Below are 15366 nucleotides of genomic sequence, written 5' to 3' on the forward strand. Positions count from 1 at the left end.
AATTTGGTTTAAAATGACTGCAAGTAAAAGTTACCAAAGCCATGTTCAAGCCAACCCGCAAGGGGCAGATTGCTAGTTGCACATAATTGTTAGTTTGTTTACACCATAAAGCGCAAATACGAACAAACAGTTTCTAGTTGGAAATTAACTCTGCGGCTCAATGGTAGTACAGATTACCAAAACCACCCTGTTGTAAGCATGCATGCTAAGTGACTTTCGCTCACCTAAGGTAGCAGTTGTTAAAGAGGTGAAGCACCCGTCTCCAGAGGTGAGTGGTGCGACAGAAATGTTTTATAATATGCAGAGAAGCTCGTCCTGCAGTCACTGTATACTGTGCTGATGTTTAATCCTGCCTCCCCCTTAAACACCTGGTTTTCCTAGTTTTCTTGCAAGCTGCTCTTGTGGTTTGCACGGGAACGTTCACTGCACTCTGAGGCAGGGGTTGCATTGTTGTCCTTTCACAGGGTGACCCCCAGAGCCTTTTTTCTAGATAACCTTATGGGGGAGACTCCAGTAATCTTCCCGCCCCGTTTGATTAATTTTCTTTTGGGTTGCGTTAACCCACTCCATGAAATTCGGCCACGTAAAAAAAATGCTCCCTCATCTCCTTCCTTTCCCAGCAACCCACTGACATGGTCGGCACACCCTTTTTCACTTTGGGAACCACCAGTGCAAAGACAATGCCTTGTTTTGTTTATGCAGTTGTTGCACACAGTCCTTCTTGGGTGATGCATGTGTGTCCTAGGAGTGAATGCTCTTGTTCATGCAATTGTTTCATTAGAAGTGCAAGCTCTTTCTTGGCTATTGTGACATTCCTCCACAATCTGTATTCATTACAGAGGGTGTAAGGCCTTGTCCCAGAGGCACTGGTTGTAGTTGCAGGTATTGCTGCACTGCCGTGCCCAAGCTTAGTGGCAGGTTCCATGCTTCTTTTTTCCACCTTTGCTGGGCTATGAACGATTCGATTGGGTAGAACCGCGCGTTGAGCTAGACTTCTTCTTGCGTACGTGTTTCGGTTATAGTGCACAGTGTTCTTTCCCAATAGCTGTTCGTAGTGCCAGTACGGGTGCGGCAGGCAGATTTTCCTTCTATGCCCCCATGCCAGAGTGCCCACTTTTTAGTTGTTTAGAGAAGGGTTTCTGTTTGCCTGGGTGCTCCGAGCTGTTCTTCGTGGGTGCAGGAGCCCAGACACACTGCACTGCAGCCACTGCCCAGACACACAGCAGTGTGCCCACTGCTCCCCTAAATCCTTTGCTCTGTGCATGAGGGAGGGGTTGCTTCTCTCAGGGGCTGCCCTTGCAATCTTCTAATGGGGTGATAAGTGGTACACAGCGTGGCCTCTGCCCAACCCCTGCACTGGAAGTGTGTCCAAGAACTTTATGTATTCGTTATGGAAACGCCTTTCATCGTGTGCAGGCTTGAGGGCTTAACACTGGCAACAACTGACTTGTGACTCTTGTCCCCAATGTCTTTGACACTCAAATGGCTTTTTGTTTTTTAAATTAAATATAGATGTACCTTCTCTGGGCTTTGTTTCCAAGCTAGAGAGAACAGGACAAAAACATAAATAATTTTCCAGACCGTGACAATTGTCTGAGTATATTGTTAGTATTACCTACCTCTTCTTCTACCCAATCCTTAATTATGAGCATGTTCCTCTGGGCACAAGACCAAAGAAAAATAGCATTGGCAATGGCAACAGTTTGGGCTTTTGTGAAAGGCACTTGCCAGGCACTGCCGTAGCTGTATTAACTGGCCATTGATGGTAGCAAGTGCAAACAGCGTGAGTACCTGGGCATCTAATAGCACCTGCCGATGCCTGATACTTATACGGAAGCCAAAGATGTTGGCTTTGCCAATGCTTGTTTTTCATCTCCACTGTATATTTTTGGTGCCAGGCCAATGGAAACAGCACTGTATCATTATCAATGCCACTGTCCATGGCCTTCGGTCGTGCCCACTGTATATTTTTCAACGCTACTGGACATGGCCTTCGGACGTGCCCACTCTATTTTTTTTAAATCACTCCTTGCTCACCAGTCATGCCCTTCAGCCATGGCCAGTTGCCAGGGCCTTTGGCCATGCCCAATCCCAATTCCTTTTAACACTACGGCCTTCTGCCATGCCTACTGTCTACATTTCTTTAACACTAACATGCCTTTGGCCATGGCCAATGGTTTTTCACCCACAATGTCCCTGTAGCTGTAGAAATACATAATTTGTGTTTCATTATATTTTTTTTCTATAACCACCGGTGCATTACAATAAACTACAGATACCCTTGGTTATTTGTAGTCATCATACCCGCGGTTACTGGGAAAACTGTGAAAGAAATGCTTCCCTGTCCTCCCAGACCCTCACCAAGTGCCCCCTCATGTGTGCCTGCTCCCCCCACTCTTCTGATGGCCTCCTCACCTCCCCAGCCCTCTTCCATTTCCCCAACACTTGTCCTTTCTGTGACGCAGTTTCAGCTGAAATGTCGGGTAGCTGCAGTTATACCAGAGAGTATGTGAAAAATGCCTGAGCTTCATGTTGCAAACTTGGTCAGAGACCAAGCCCCTGCCAACTCCCAATTTTTAATTTTGTGTTCTCTTTGCCCCCCGACCACCACCTCTAGTCTGGTGGCATTTGCAAGTTTTTTTTTACCTGCAAATGGCTTTTTCAGCATTTCCCCCTACCCGCCACCCGATACCCTGGGGAATAACATGAGGTATATCGCGGCTATCACTCACATTGAGAAAAAAAGATGGCGGCTGTTTCATTTATAAATACCCTAAATACTCAATGTACCCAGGCAGATATATCTATTTTTATAGCTGGATTTTATGAGTATGGGGATGTAGAATAAACCAGGAATTGTGCCATGCACCTCATAACATCAGCTACATTACGCTCAACATTAGATAATACCGGTCTAATTTCAAGTCGTGCGATGATAGTATTAAGTGAGTCATTATGTCTTGTAGACTGATTACGTATTTCTTCACAGATCTTTAACAAAGATGTCAATCTTTGAATAGTCTCGAGCTTAAAACTGCGGTCTAGTAACCAAAAAGTGGCCCGAAGTATTACTCACACTAGTAGCCACTGCCTCATGATTAATAGATTGTGAGTTGGTAGTACTATTAATGTATTATAAGATCTTCTCACAAGAGGATTTCATAGGAACTGAATCATGCAGTAGTTGAGCCGAGTCAAGTCCGTCTTCCTCCTTAGAGAGAGTGGGATTCATAAATTGGATTTGTGAAGTACAAAGCAGACTTTTATCAATAAGTTCCCTGCTCATATGATGAATATCAAATTCAGCAGTCATCATAGTCTTTTCACATGGTTCTAGACATGGGATGCAGTTTTGCCCATCAATGACCTCTACTGTGGCAGGAGTGGGGATTGCTGCAGCCATCTGTATGTTGTTAATCATAAGAGGCGAAGTAATGCTGGCATCATTACTAGTAATGGCAACCATGGGAGAGGGTCCAGCAGTCTGTTGATATTAATTGAAGTATTGATTCAGTTCATTTGGATCCTAGGCATGCCATTGAAGTGGCGACCTGTTCTTCATCTTCAAGAGGTTAGCATGTTTAATCAGAGATGAATCAGTTGCCACAGGAAATAAATTAGCAAGTTTCCCTGTGGGTGTTTGTGGGGCTTCCAGGTTTAATTCCTTTTTCTCTCTTGATGGAAGACTATCTGTGATGTAAGACATCATATGGCTGGTCAACATCAGTTGTAGTGTATCAATTATCTTTACTCTCCCTAGATTGTTCTTTTTTCTGCTCAGGAGCGTGGAACAATCAATGTCACCCATCGCATCCATAGAACAGGGTTGAATGCCTGTGACGTACTGAGCACCGTAATTTTGGATGACGGCGTGCCGATATCACCGCTTACTGTGCTCTGCATGCGTCGCTGGTGCACTGCATCAGCGTAGGTGGCTACTTTAAACAGGTGGAGCGCCAGCCGCATCCTGCAGCATCCATTAAGGAGGAGCTGAAAGGAGAGTTCAATCTCTCCCATATTCACCTTCTCTTGCACTAGGTAAGTGCTCTCCAAATGTAAAACTGTGTCTTCTGCGCTGTGCAATAGCCAATAAAATGAAACACGCTGCTTCTGCGCATGTGGCCGCTTTAAACAGGTGGAACCGCAGCAGAGTCCTGCAGCGTCCAATAAGGAGCAGCTCAAAGGAGAGTTCAATATCTCCCGCAGTCACTGCCTCCTTAACCAGGTAAGTGCTGTGCAAAATTTAAAGCAGCGTCTTCTCCACTCTGCAACAATCAATAAAATAAAACAAAAGTTGTTAAAAACAATTGTTAAAAAGATTGTTAATGCAGGATCTAGAAGCAACATGCACCCACAAGATGTCATTTCAGAAGCCTGGTGGTTAAATCATTTTTAAGATGTATATGGTAACAATGAGGACAAGTCCTTCATTGGATTTAAGCTTTTTTGAGAAGAGACCAATTAAAGCAAAATATTCCCTATAGAAAGCAGCTCATATGTACCTTGTCATATAACTTTTGTGTTCTGTAGATAAGAAATAGGGTAGGCTCCTGGATTGGATTATATTCCCGTTGAGCAATTCAGGGATAAACTAGCAATTTCAATACCATTTATTATCAAATTCTTTAACATCATTGGTGGAAGTTTGTCTTATCAGCCAACATAGAAAGGCACTGAAATCATCCCACACTTTTAAAAGGGTGACAACGGTGATCCCACAAATTACAATCACATCTCATTGTATTAATGGTCATCTTTATTGAATCAGATTCCTCCATGAATACCAAATACATACACATTAATATATAAACAACATCAATACATACATAAAACCCTTCAAAAGAAATAACACCCACGAATAATCATTAAGACATCATCATCGAATTAAAATGTGCCCAGAAGGGTGTGGCCCAAGCTATCAGCCTTTCTTATTACCCTAAAAGGGCATAATTCAAGTTAATTTAAACCGACAGAACAGGGCTTCTTGTACATTTTGAAACAAACTGAAAATAAAATGTGTATTGTAGTAATTCATTATTAAAAACAATTCTTTTGTGTAAAATCTAATATTACATGTAATGAAGTAGGGTTCCAACCACTTCCTTGTTAGATCAATGTATCTTTTATAAAGTAGAAAGTGGCTCAAATCTTCACTAGCTCCCTTTTTGCAAGAGAGGGAGCTTGGAGAGAAAGCTGCCCCTTCCTATTGTCTTTGGGCATTTAGAGGGAGCTTGTTGAGTCTAGTCATCAAGATTAATCTTCTGCAATCATGTGAGTTACTTTCGCAGACTTCCCCTTTTATGTTCTGAGTTTGACGCTTGGAATTCTATAACACAAGTGAAGGTAGATCACTCACCTTTCTCCTATCTGCCTCCCAATCTTGCACAAGTACTTTTTCTGGTAAATCCTTTTTACCTTTTTTATGCTCACAAATGTGTATTTCTGTAACTTGTCGCAGACCCCATTCGAGTAAAACATTGCACCCTTCATTATACCATTTGTACTTCCTTTTGGCATCAGAATTCACAATTTCTCCAAGAGCATTGTTTATATTCGAATTCTCCAGACCAACTACATGCGTCTTCAGAAAAAAAGCACTGAATTGTAAACATGCCCGTTCAACAATATTTGGCACCGCCAGTTCCACTGGAATAGCACTGTTTGGGTGCCAGGTGGAAGGCCAGTTAACATTTTCAGGGGTTTATTCTGTAGTACCTATAATTGTGTACAATTAGTGTAGGCCCAAATCGTTCTACCATATAATAGCATCGGGTGCGAAACACACATTTGTGATAGAATCTCATTAATCCTCCCATTCGAAGTGTAGCTTTCTCAATGGTGATTTTCATATGGGTTGCCCATTTCCCGGTCTTGGCAAATGTGAGGCACTGGTAGCAGTATGACTCCACAACATCTGTTTTTTAGCTATTTAGGTTCCGTGAGTAAGCATTTTTCTTTTTCCTAAAAAACATTATTTTGGTTTTATTCATATTTCATTTTGGTCCATTGTTTCGAAAGTATTGATCTGCATACTCAACAGTCAGATCTAATGGCACTGTACCATCAGGTATTCTGCAAGGTCGCTGGAAACACTCTGCTACCACTGGATAGAGGATTACAATCTGCCACAAATAAAATCAATAAGTGGGGCCAGCAAAACACCCTTGTTTTACCCCTTTATTTGTCACAAAATATGCAGAGAAGCTACCCACCGGTGAACATCGCACTACTTTATACGTATTGACATATAAGACTTGGGTAAGATTTAAAAGGTTTAGGGGACCATACAGTGTTGCCAATTTCTTCCTGAGTGCGTCTCTGTAAATTGAGTCAAACGCCTTCTCCAAATCCAGAAAGGCTATGTACAGCTTTCCGATCTAACCAGGAAATATTCTTTAATTAAGGTGTTCAAAACAAAACAGTGGCCTAACCTCGCTTGAGATGCATTCAAAATATTTGACAACTACGAGACATCATACAGAGTCAGCTAGACTCTGTCGCAGAACCCCTATGCTCTCAGATCTCAACGGCTGTCGACGAAGGCAGACAAATCGCCAATAACATTTTTAAGGGAAATTTAGACGCAGCAGATACAAGTCGAATTGTCGCAGGGGACATCCTGTTAAAATGCCATGATTGGCTGCGTCAGTCAGGCTTTAAGCTTAAAACTCAAGCCACCCTACGCAATATGCCTGTAGAGGCAAATGTGTTGTTTGGTAAAGCAGTAGATGATGCCCTGGAAAACACCAAAAAAGAACATGAGATCCTAAAATCTTTAGGTCAGATTTCTAATAAGCCTTTCGTCCAGCGGGATGTTTTCAACAACTGCCGTTTCTTTCGAGGGTCAGCATACCAACAAACTCGCATAGATCATCATCACCTTGGTATTCTGCCACTCCACAATCAACATTCTATCAATCCAGCTTTCAAAGGGGCTTTAAAAGTGGTAGAGGTTGTAGTAGGGGTGCAGTCACCAAAGGCACCGCTACCCCAAAACAATGACATACCCATTTGCATTACCTCCTATGTCCCCCCAGTGAGGGGCACATCTCACAATTCACCCACGGGTGGGAGGGAATCACTTCAGACACGTGGGTACTGTGCCCCAGGGGTACGTCATAGAGTTTCTCGAGAAACCTCGCTACCATCCACCAAGACACAGAAGAATGTTGCAAGAACACCAGAGGATTCCAGAAGATGAAATACAGTCTCTTCTACACAAAGGAGCGATAGAACTGGTGCTGCCTCATGACGAAAACAAGGGTATTTATTCAACCTACTTCCTTCTTCCAAAACAACATGTTTTGTTGCAGATTCTTAGACCTAAATGGTGCATACCTATTATAACAAGCCAGCAACGAAATAAGAAAATCTGTTCTCTTGGCAAATGCTTATTTGTTCTATGCACTTTCTGCATGTGGGAAAAACAAACAAATTGAATGAAATTTGCATATTTCACTTTAGGATTTGACCTGTTCATTTCATATGGGCATTTAGGATTTTGTAAGTCAGCGTCCCCCCTTTTTCCTATTAGGACTGGAGGACTCACTCGCAACCTGTGGTCACCGCCAGCCCGCTTGCACCATTCATGGAAACTTATGGCCATGGCCAGAAAACTCCCAGATATATTCTCCAACCGTGCCTCACTCATAAACAGCTACGCTTCAGAAGACTCGGCAAGCAAGACTGAATGCAGAAACAGCCAAAGCCTCATATCTTGCTCAGGGGCTGTCCGAATTGGTATATGTGTCTTACAATTTACGGAGATTTTGTGTTAGGGTGAGTATTTAAAGAGCAGTGTCCAATTTACATTACTCCTAAAGGGTTTCTTGCTGAATCACTACCACATAAATGTTTGAAATTTAAAATTGTGGGCATTCTTATGTTCCCGAAATTGTCTTTGCTTTTATGCAAATCGCCAGCCCTTGGTTCCAAGAAAAGATACTGTGTGACTGGTCTGGAGCCTCGTCGTTCTGACTATTCTGACATGTGAAATGAGCACCATACCCAGTGTGCATTGCATGCCGAGAAGGGATGTTTACGAGCACATTTGATGAATTGGTGGCCATTCTTATGTTCCCAGGATATACCTTATTTTTTATGTAAAACAACGAGCATCCCATATAATTAGGGCATCCACATTATTTGACACCTACCTCTGCCCCACAGTCCCGCCCACACCACTGACAATGATTGATATGATATTTTATTTTATTTCGTTTGTTTCGCACCCATACACAAGTGTTTCAGAGCACGATGCACCCGCCCCCCATATCTGCAACCCCCTCCCCTTAGTGTGAAGAGGGTTGGGGGTCGCCCAGTACATTTTGTCAATTTCCAACACTGATTTGCAGCACTGGAATTGTAGGCATTGCCCCCCTTACACAGGAGACCCATGCCCCTCCCAGGTCAGCTATGAGTGTTGTCGTTCCTTATCTGCTCATGACACACCAGGTGTGGGGCATATCCTTGGCGCTGGAATGCTTTGTGGTGTGAGGTCCTGCCTCTGTTAGTGGTCTTGGGAGGAGAATGGGCAAAGGAGGAACCAAGCAAAGGAAGGGAGAGGAAAAGAAGTCGTTGAAAACCTTTCGTGAGGTAATACCTCACATATCCAAGTAGTTGACAAAGTAGGACAGTTGGCAGGCAATGTGATAAGAGTGGGTAGTTTTATATGGGGTGGAGGGAAAGCTTATCCAAACAGATGGCATTGGCCTTCTCAAAATACTACATTAAGGAGTGCAACCTGCTAGAATGAAAAGTATATTTGTGTACGGAAGGCTTTTGACAGCGCCCGTTTGTGCAGGCAATCAGATAACTCACTCGGGGAACTGGCTAGAGAAATATAAGCCAACATATAGTGTGTCGCAGCCTTCAGAGAATGTTTGCCACGCGGAGTAAAGTGCTATACTTGGCGACGACACTAATCTAATATTGTCTCACTTCAGTTGAGAGAAAATAAACCTCTGTTTGAATTCAAACACCACTCGGTTTGATTTCTGAACTATAAGGACGAGGTAATGTGCCAAATATAAACTGTGTTTACAATTGTCCAAATATTGCAGATAAGGGAAAGTAAATTCAGGCAGCCGCCTAGACGAAAACAATATATCTGGATAAAGGCGAGTTGCATACATGTAACCGGCCAATAGGGGGAGACAATGTCCAAGAATTAGGATTCTTTCACCAAAAGAAAGGGAACTGCTGCCACAAGCTGATAACAGGGTGGTTAATAATGTAAAACCTTGTCGTATCAAACAGTAGTTTAGTCAATGAATGAATCAAAACGAGGTAATTCTATGCCAGAGACACATGGACACAGACCACTTTGGTGTATTCATAAAACATAAAATGTTATTGTACTGATAATTCAACATGAAGTGAAAAACATTCCATTACATTGTTATGTGCATTAAACAAGAAACAATAACTCCAATGCAGTTTGCATACCTTATATAGTAGGTATATGTCTGGAGTGTGGAAAGACCACACTAAAATCATGAACAAAGTAAAATAAGAGTAGAGAAGGAGACCCAGTGCTGGAAAAATATGAAAGATCAAAGCTAGTAAATTGAGAGTACAAAGGAATGAAAAAGATAGTTATAGCTATTAACAAAAAAATCCAATTGTTACTAAAGACTTTAAGCTTCATTCCACAATGAAAGATTGCAGTTTTGTGTTGTCCTTCGACAATCTCATAGTTTGAACAGGCAGTATCCTAAATCGTGCTGTATGAAGACTGCTGACCACTGATTTCTGGTAGCTCCACAAAAACAGTAATCAAACACATTGATACATTAGTCATTCTATATAATAGAAAATCAGAAAAGCAGTTATGCGTGTAACCAGTACACTTCCTGTTCTGCTCTGTTTCAATGTCGATTCATCATTTATGGAGGTGTACCCCAATAGGGTCTACCGACGTGACCAGGGGTGAACAAAATGGAAGCAAAAGGATTGTCCAAAGGTGGTAAAATTGGTCAAACAAGGGACCACAGGTAGACCCTTGTTGGAGTCACGTTTAGGTGGCCAAAGTGGAGGTGCAGCCGCCTTCTTCAGGGCGTGATTAGACGACCCTGTTGGATATGCATACAAACGAGAACACTTAAAATGTAGGTTATTTATAACGCGCTTAATACCCAGAGGTTTCTATGCGCGGACCCAGGGATCTGTGGGATGTTTTACCCATGCATCCAAGCCCTACCATAAAACTGTGCAGTACTGGCATTGAAAACATCATGATGGCCAGAACTCCCCAGAGAGTGCACAGGGAAAACATGAAGAATAGGCTGCCACCCATTTTTGCCTATGTTGTGAGCACAGGAGTGCACTGCCTAAAACCACCATTGGGCTACACACACAGTAGCCTGAAACCATAGGGAATGGCAATGCTGATTGCCAAAAGCAACCCAGAACTGTGGGGAATTCATTTTCTTAATGTCAAAAATGGATGCAATACCGGTGCTCACCACTATCAGAAAGCCGGCGTTTTAAAACCACCAGACTTTTGTGTAAAACTGAACAGATGAACCAAAACCAGGCCAAGGAAAGACTTGGTAAGAGGTGGATACAATGTAAAACTATATTCTGAAATGACTTGAAGGAAGTAATTATTTAATGTATATATAAAAAATAGCTGCATGTAAGTTGGATTTGAATGTAGAAAACTGGGAACTAAAGTGACATTTAGCTGAATTCTGCCTGACAACTTCCCCCGACAGGAGTTGAACTGGCTCAACAACTCTTCCCAGGCCTGGCTGCATCCTGCTGCCCCACCAAAAGGAGGTCACACCTCTCTGATTGAATTAAGGGAGCGGTACCTGCAGACTGCAGGAGGTTGAACAAAGCCTTGTCCTGGACTCAGGCAAATGTTATATTGGGGGGGGGGCGTAAAGTGGCTTCCTCTTGGGAGAAACTGGGAAGGGCATTGCCTCTGCTAGCAAGCTGAGCTTGGGGTAAGTGTATAAACCAGTTATTCCACCATGTGATGTGGGAAGCCACACCCCTTTTTGACCAGGGCATAATTTAAAAATATAGATAACTCATAGTGCAGACTGGTCAAAATTATATAAGTAATATCATTATTCTTGGGATTTATCCGTGCACATTTTAAGAGGTGTTAGGACCCTGTGGTGTATTCTGGGGGGTTGCTAGCAGAAAATAGGGTCTTACTCCAAATGTCTGCATGTTAAAAATCTGACACTTCATCAATTAATGTCCATACTCCTTGCGCACATTTGTGTATTTTTTGGTAAATGTCCGATATTGGTAAACTGACCAAAAAGCGCAAAATGTTGTCATTTCTCAATCCCAGCTCGCAGGAACATGGGGCTTGAACAGAGACCTGTCTTAATTCATCGGTAATATGTACATGTAATGTCAACCACTTGTGTATCTGGGAAATATGTATTTGAATCAAATATAGATTTGTGGGCAAATTGACCAGTGGAGGATCCTCTGACCCATAAACAGACCTCATCATGATGATAATCCATTTCCTTCCCCCAATCATGAGAGAGGGGAGAATTGGGCCAATGACAAGTAGAGAGGGGCAGGCTCAGTGATGCCACGCACACACCCACTTTCTAAACACATAAAAGCAGACAGTGCAGGACAGGTAAGAACACATTCACTTTCCACTTTCTTGCGGGACGCTTTGCCGGGAGACTCCAGACTTCAAATCCATCAACCTCCAGAGACTAGAGATCCAGAGAGACCAGAGATCCAGAGAGACCAGAACTGTGCAGTGCTGAGAGCAGGACCAGAGACCAGACCGCTGTGAGCAGAACCACCCGCCGGAAGTCCCGTCCAACCTGACCAGACCTTGACGGCTTATTTCAAAAATATAGTGTGAGTACTCACTGTGCAAAACCAATTTCTTAGTTTAAAATAATCTATCCAAACTATTTTAGCCTATTAGAACTGCCTCCTAGAATCGTGTCATTCTGTCATCTTTAAAACTGAAAACTGTCATCTGTTATTCTGAGCTTTAAAATTTAAAATCCGAAAAACTACCTTTATTAAATTGGCTGTATCTCCGGAACCGTTTGTGCTAGGGGCTTAATCTTAAAGCTAAGATTCTAAGCTTTCCAACGAGCCTAGAACCGACTTCCCACTCCTTATAGTGCCTTTGTAATCGCGCTCGACGCACGCAACTAAATTTGCCGCGATTTGACATTTTGCACAATTTCAGCCACGTGTAAAAATCAGCAGCTCCTTGCTTTCCTTTGCTAAAATTCGTTTTAACCTGCAAGTTACTCATAGAGCATTGCTAAAGTGAGCCTGAACTAATATCAACTAGATATCACCCACCCTGAACCTCTAGAGGGAATTAAAAGCATTTTTAGCACATTTCTCACTTCATTGTCATCACATTGAAAGCATTTGGGCCTGTGTTTCAAACTTCTACCTGTTTCCCTCTAAGCTTGCTGGGGGAACTGAATTTCGTATTGTATTTGATTGCATTCTTGAGAACTGTGTGCTCCTCCTTCCATTTCTTACATTGCATAGGGGGGGGGGGGAATTGCCAGAGAAAAAGTGATTATCTTATCTTTTGCTAAAATCATATCAAGTATTTCTGTACTGCATTTCATTCCTCATTGCTTTTCCCTTGAAACCATAAAAGTATTTCCGCTGCCTTATCCATCCTATACCAACTCCTCATTAATTGTAAAGAGGTGTTGATCAACATTATATTCATAAGTGTGATATCAATTTTTAATTTATTATAAAAGTGTGATATATATATATTGTTTAATTTTTCAAATAAACGTTTTAAATTTGCAAAACAAACCTACTTCTCGGCTCAGTGGGGTCGGGGGGATTCTGAGAGAGGGGTGTTATACAAGGGTTCATCATCCAGATTATAACTTGCGATAAAAATACATAAATAAAGGCTTCCCTTGGGCATCCCAGACAAGGCACTGACTTAGTGGGATTGCTTGATTGGAGTTACTTACAGATCGAACCTGTGTTGCTCAGTGTCGTCTTGTTTCCAAGTCGAACACGCTGCCGCTGAGCTATCCTCCTGGGACTTGAAGTGCTGTATATGTGTGTAGGCAACTGGAGGCATGAGTCATGAGGGAAACTAGTAAGGGAGTAATTGGACTGGCAAAAGTCAGAAGTGCTCATGATAAAAAAAAAGGGGGGCTTACTGTGTGGTTCTGAGGTACCCTTTCTTCAATGCTGTACCCCACTAGAGGGGCTATGCCTGGGCTGGCAGGCTCGGATGAGTATCAAAGTAATTTTTGGCAATGAATGTGGACCTATGTGGTACTGGATTGCTTTCATGAAATACAGTCCTTCTAATGGTGGGGGAGGGCGGGGGAAAGAAAGGAAAACAAGAGACAAATGCAAAATGTCACAAGGGGGGGGGGGGTTTGTGTGGCCGGCCAAAGATAAGGAAAAAAGCAGGGGGTCAGGTCAAAAAATTAGACATTTAATCCTTACCAAGTTTGGGGCTCTGCCGCGTGTCTGGAGAAAAGGTAGACACCCTCTGAAATACGATCCTTAAATGAGTTGTGCTAGACCGCCCAAACTTATCTTCAATTTGGCTTAGACACTGTAACTTGTTGAGACATATGCAGACAAAAGAAAAGGGAAAAGAAGAAACGGACACAGCGTCTCGAATTAGAGACCGTGTTTGCTACGGTACTGAGGCATTGCAGATAAGGTCAAGTAAATTCAGGCAGCCGCCTAGACGAAAACAATATATCTGTATAAAGGCGAGTTGCATACATATAAGTGGTCAACAGGGGGAGACAATGTCCAAGATTTTGAATTCAACACAGGTTTTCTGTCTGCTGAGCCTTACGTGTATGCTCGTCTTTTTTGCATAATAACCGGGCACTTAAGGGGTTAATTAGAGAGTAAATACTGTTACAGTGAAACGTCTGATGTACGTGATTAGAAAACGGTCATTCTTACTTACATGTGGTCCTCTTCCAGGGCCACTTGTGGAGAAATGGTGATTATCCTTGTTCCAATGACTGGAAAACACGATTTGCTTTTTTCTTCTTCACAGTATTACAAATCGGTTCAAGTAATAACTAATAATGAAAATAATAATAAATGATACATAGCACACCATAACCCAATTAATACAACTAACTGCCTCTTATTATTTCGCTAAATCCTTGATATGGCTACAACGTATATCTAAGGGACCACCCTCTCAGCACACTCCCCCCCCCTAGTTCATACTGACCATAAGATACATGTTTATAGCCGTAAAGCGTATTGCATGTTGCTTCCAATAGTCAGCCCCATTTGCCGTTTCCCACTTAGGGCAGTGCAAAGTCATTGCAAAGTACTGACTTTGCACTGCAAAAGTACACTTTGCACAGTTCCATGAACCAGGGTCTTTGTCGGCCGTGCAGAGGTACTTTTCAGTGGTGCAAAGTCACTTTTCAGCGTTAAAAAGTCACTCTGAACCATGCACAACATTCCATGAATCGGGCCCATAGATAGGTAGCTATTAACTATGGGAATATTTTGCTCTGAGGCATTCTGAGTGACAACTGATAGAATCCCAGAGCGAGTCTATGGTGCCATCAGATCCTCAAGGTGGAATGTGTTCGTTGTAGCTGTTCTGTGTTTTTCATAGAGTCCATTGCACCCATCAGGAGGTTGGGCTGTGCTTTCTCTCCTGCATGGGAGATGCGAGGCCTGGGCTTAGACTGGACTGATTTTCCATGTAACACGCCAGCCCAGAGAGGTGGTCCTTGTTTCTTTGAAGGCCTTGTCTGCTCTGTGGGAGGGTGATCTGCTTGGGAATATGGACAGGTTGGGGTGGGCTGGAGGTGGACACCGGGCGGATCTTTCTCTGCAGCGTTGGAACACTGGAGGGAAGAGGCAAGTGGAAAGACACCTCGGCCATTTATGTGGCGGTGTTCGCTCGCTGGAGAAAGAAAGGGCTTTACACGCTCTCACAGTGGCCACATTTTCTCTGTTTTTTTCAGAATGTTAATGTAGGCCTGTGGAGATCTACAAGTCTATGTAAGGTTACCATCTTTTTATCAGGCACATCTGGGAATCTACCATTCTCCAGGTCACCATGTGAGCGTCAGCAGCATGGCAGCCAAAGATCATTTGCGATTGTACCCTATGTAGTTGGTGTAAACAGTGCCTGTTGGGCAATGGAAACACCTTTCCCATGTATATAGTTGAATACAAACATAGATTTTTGGGGACTTTTTTAATTTCATCCAGTTCCTCAGTATTTGCAGCACCACTTACCGAATCACCATATATACATGCTCAAGATCGAAATATACACAACTCATTTAGGAATATTTATGTATCGAATGATTTCTAAAATCGCCCTACAAAAATAAAGCAGAAATGAAAACCCATCATACTTTTATAGTC

This window comes from Ambystoma mexicanum, chromosome 5q, assembly GCF_040938575.1.
Source record: "Ambystoma mexicanum isolate Mex_15411 chromosome 5q, UKY_AmexF1_1, whole genome shotgun sequence".
In the NCBI taxonomy this organism is placed as follows: domain Eukaryota; kingdom Metazoa; phylum Chordata; class Amphibia; order Caudata; family Ambystomatidae; genus Ambystoma; species Ambystoma mexicanum.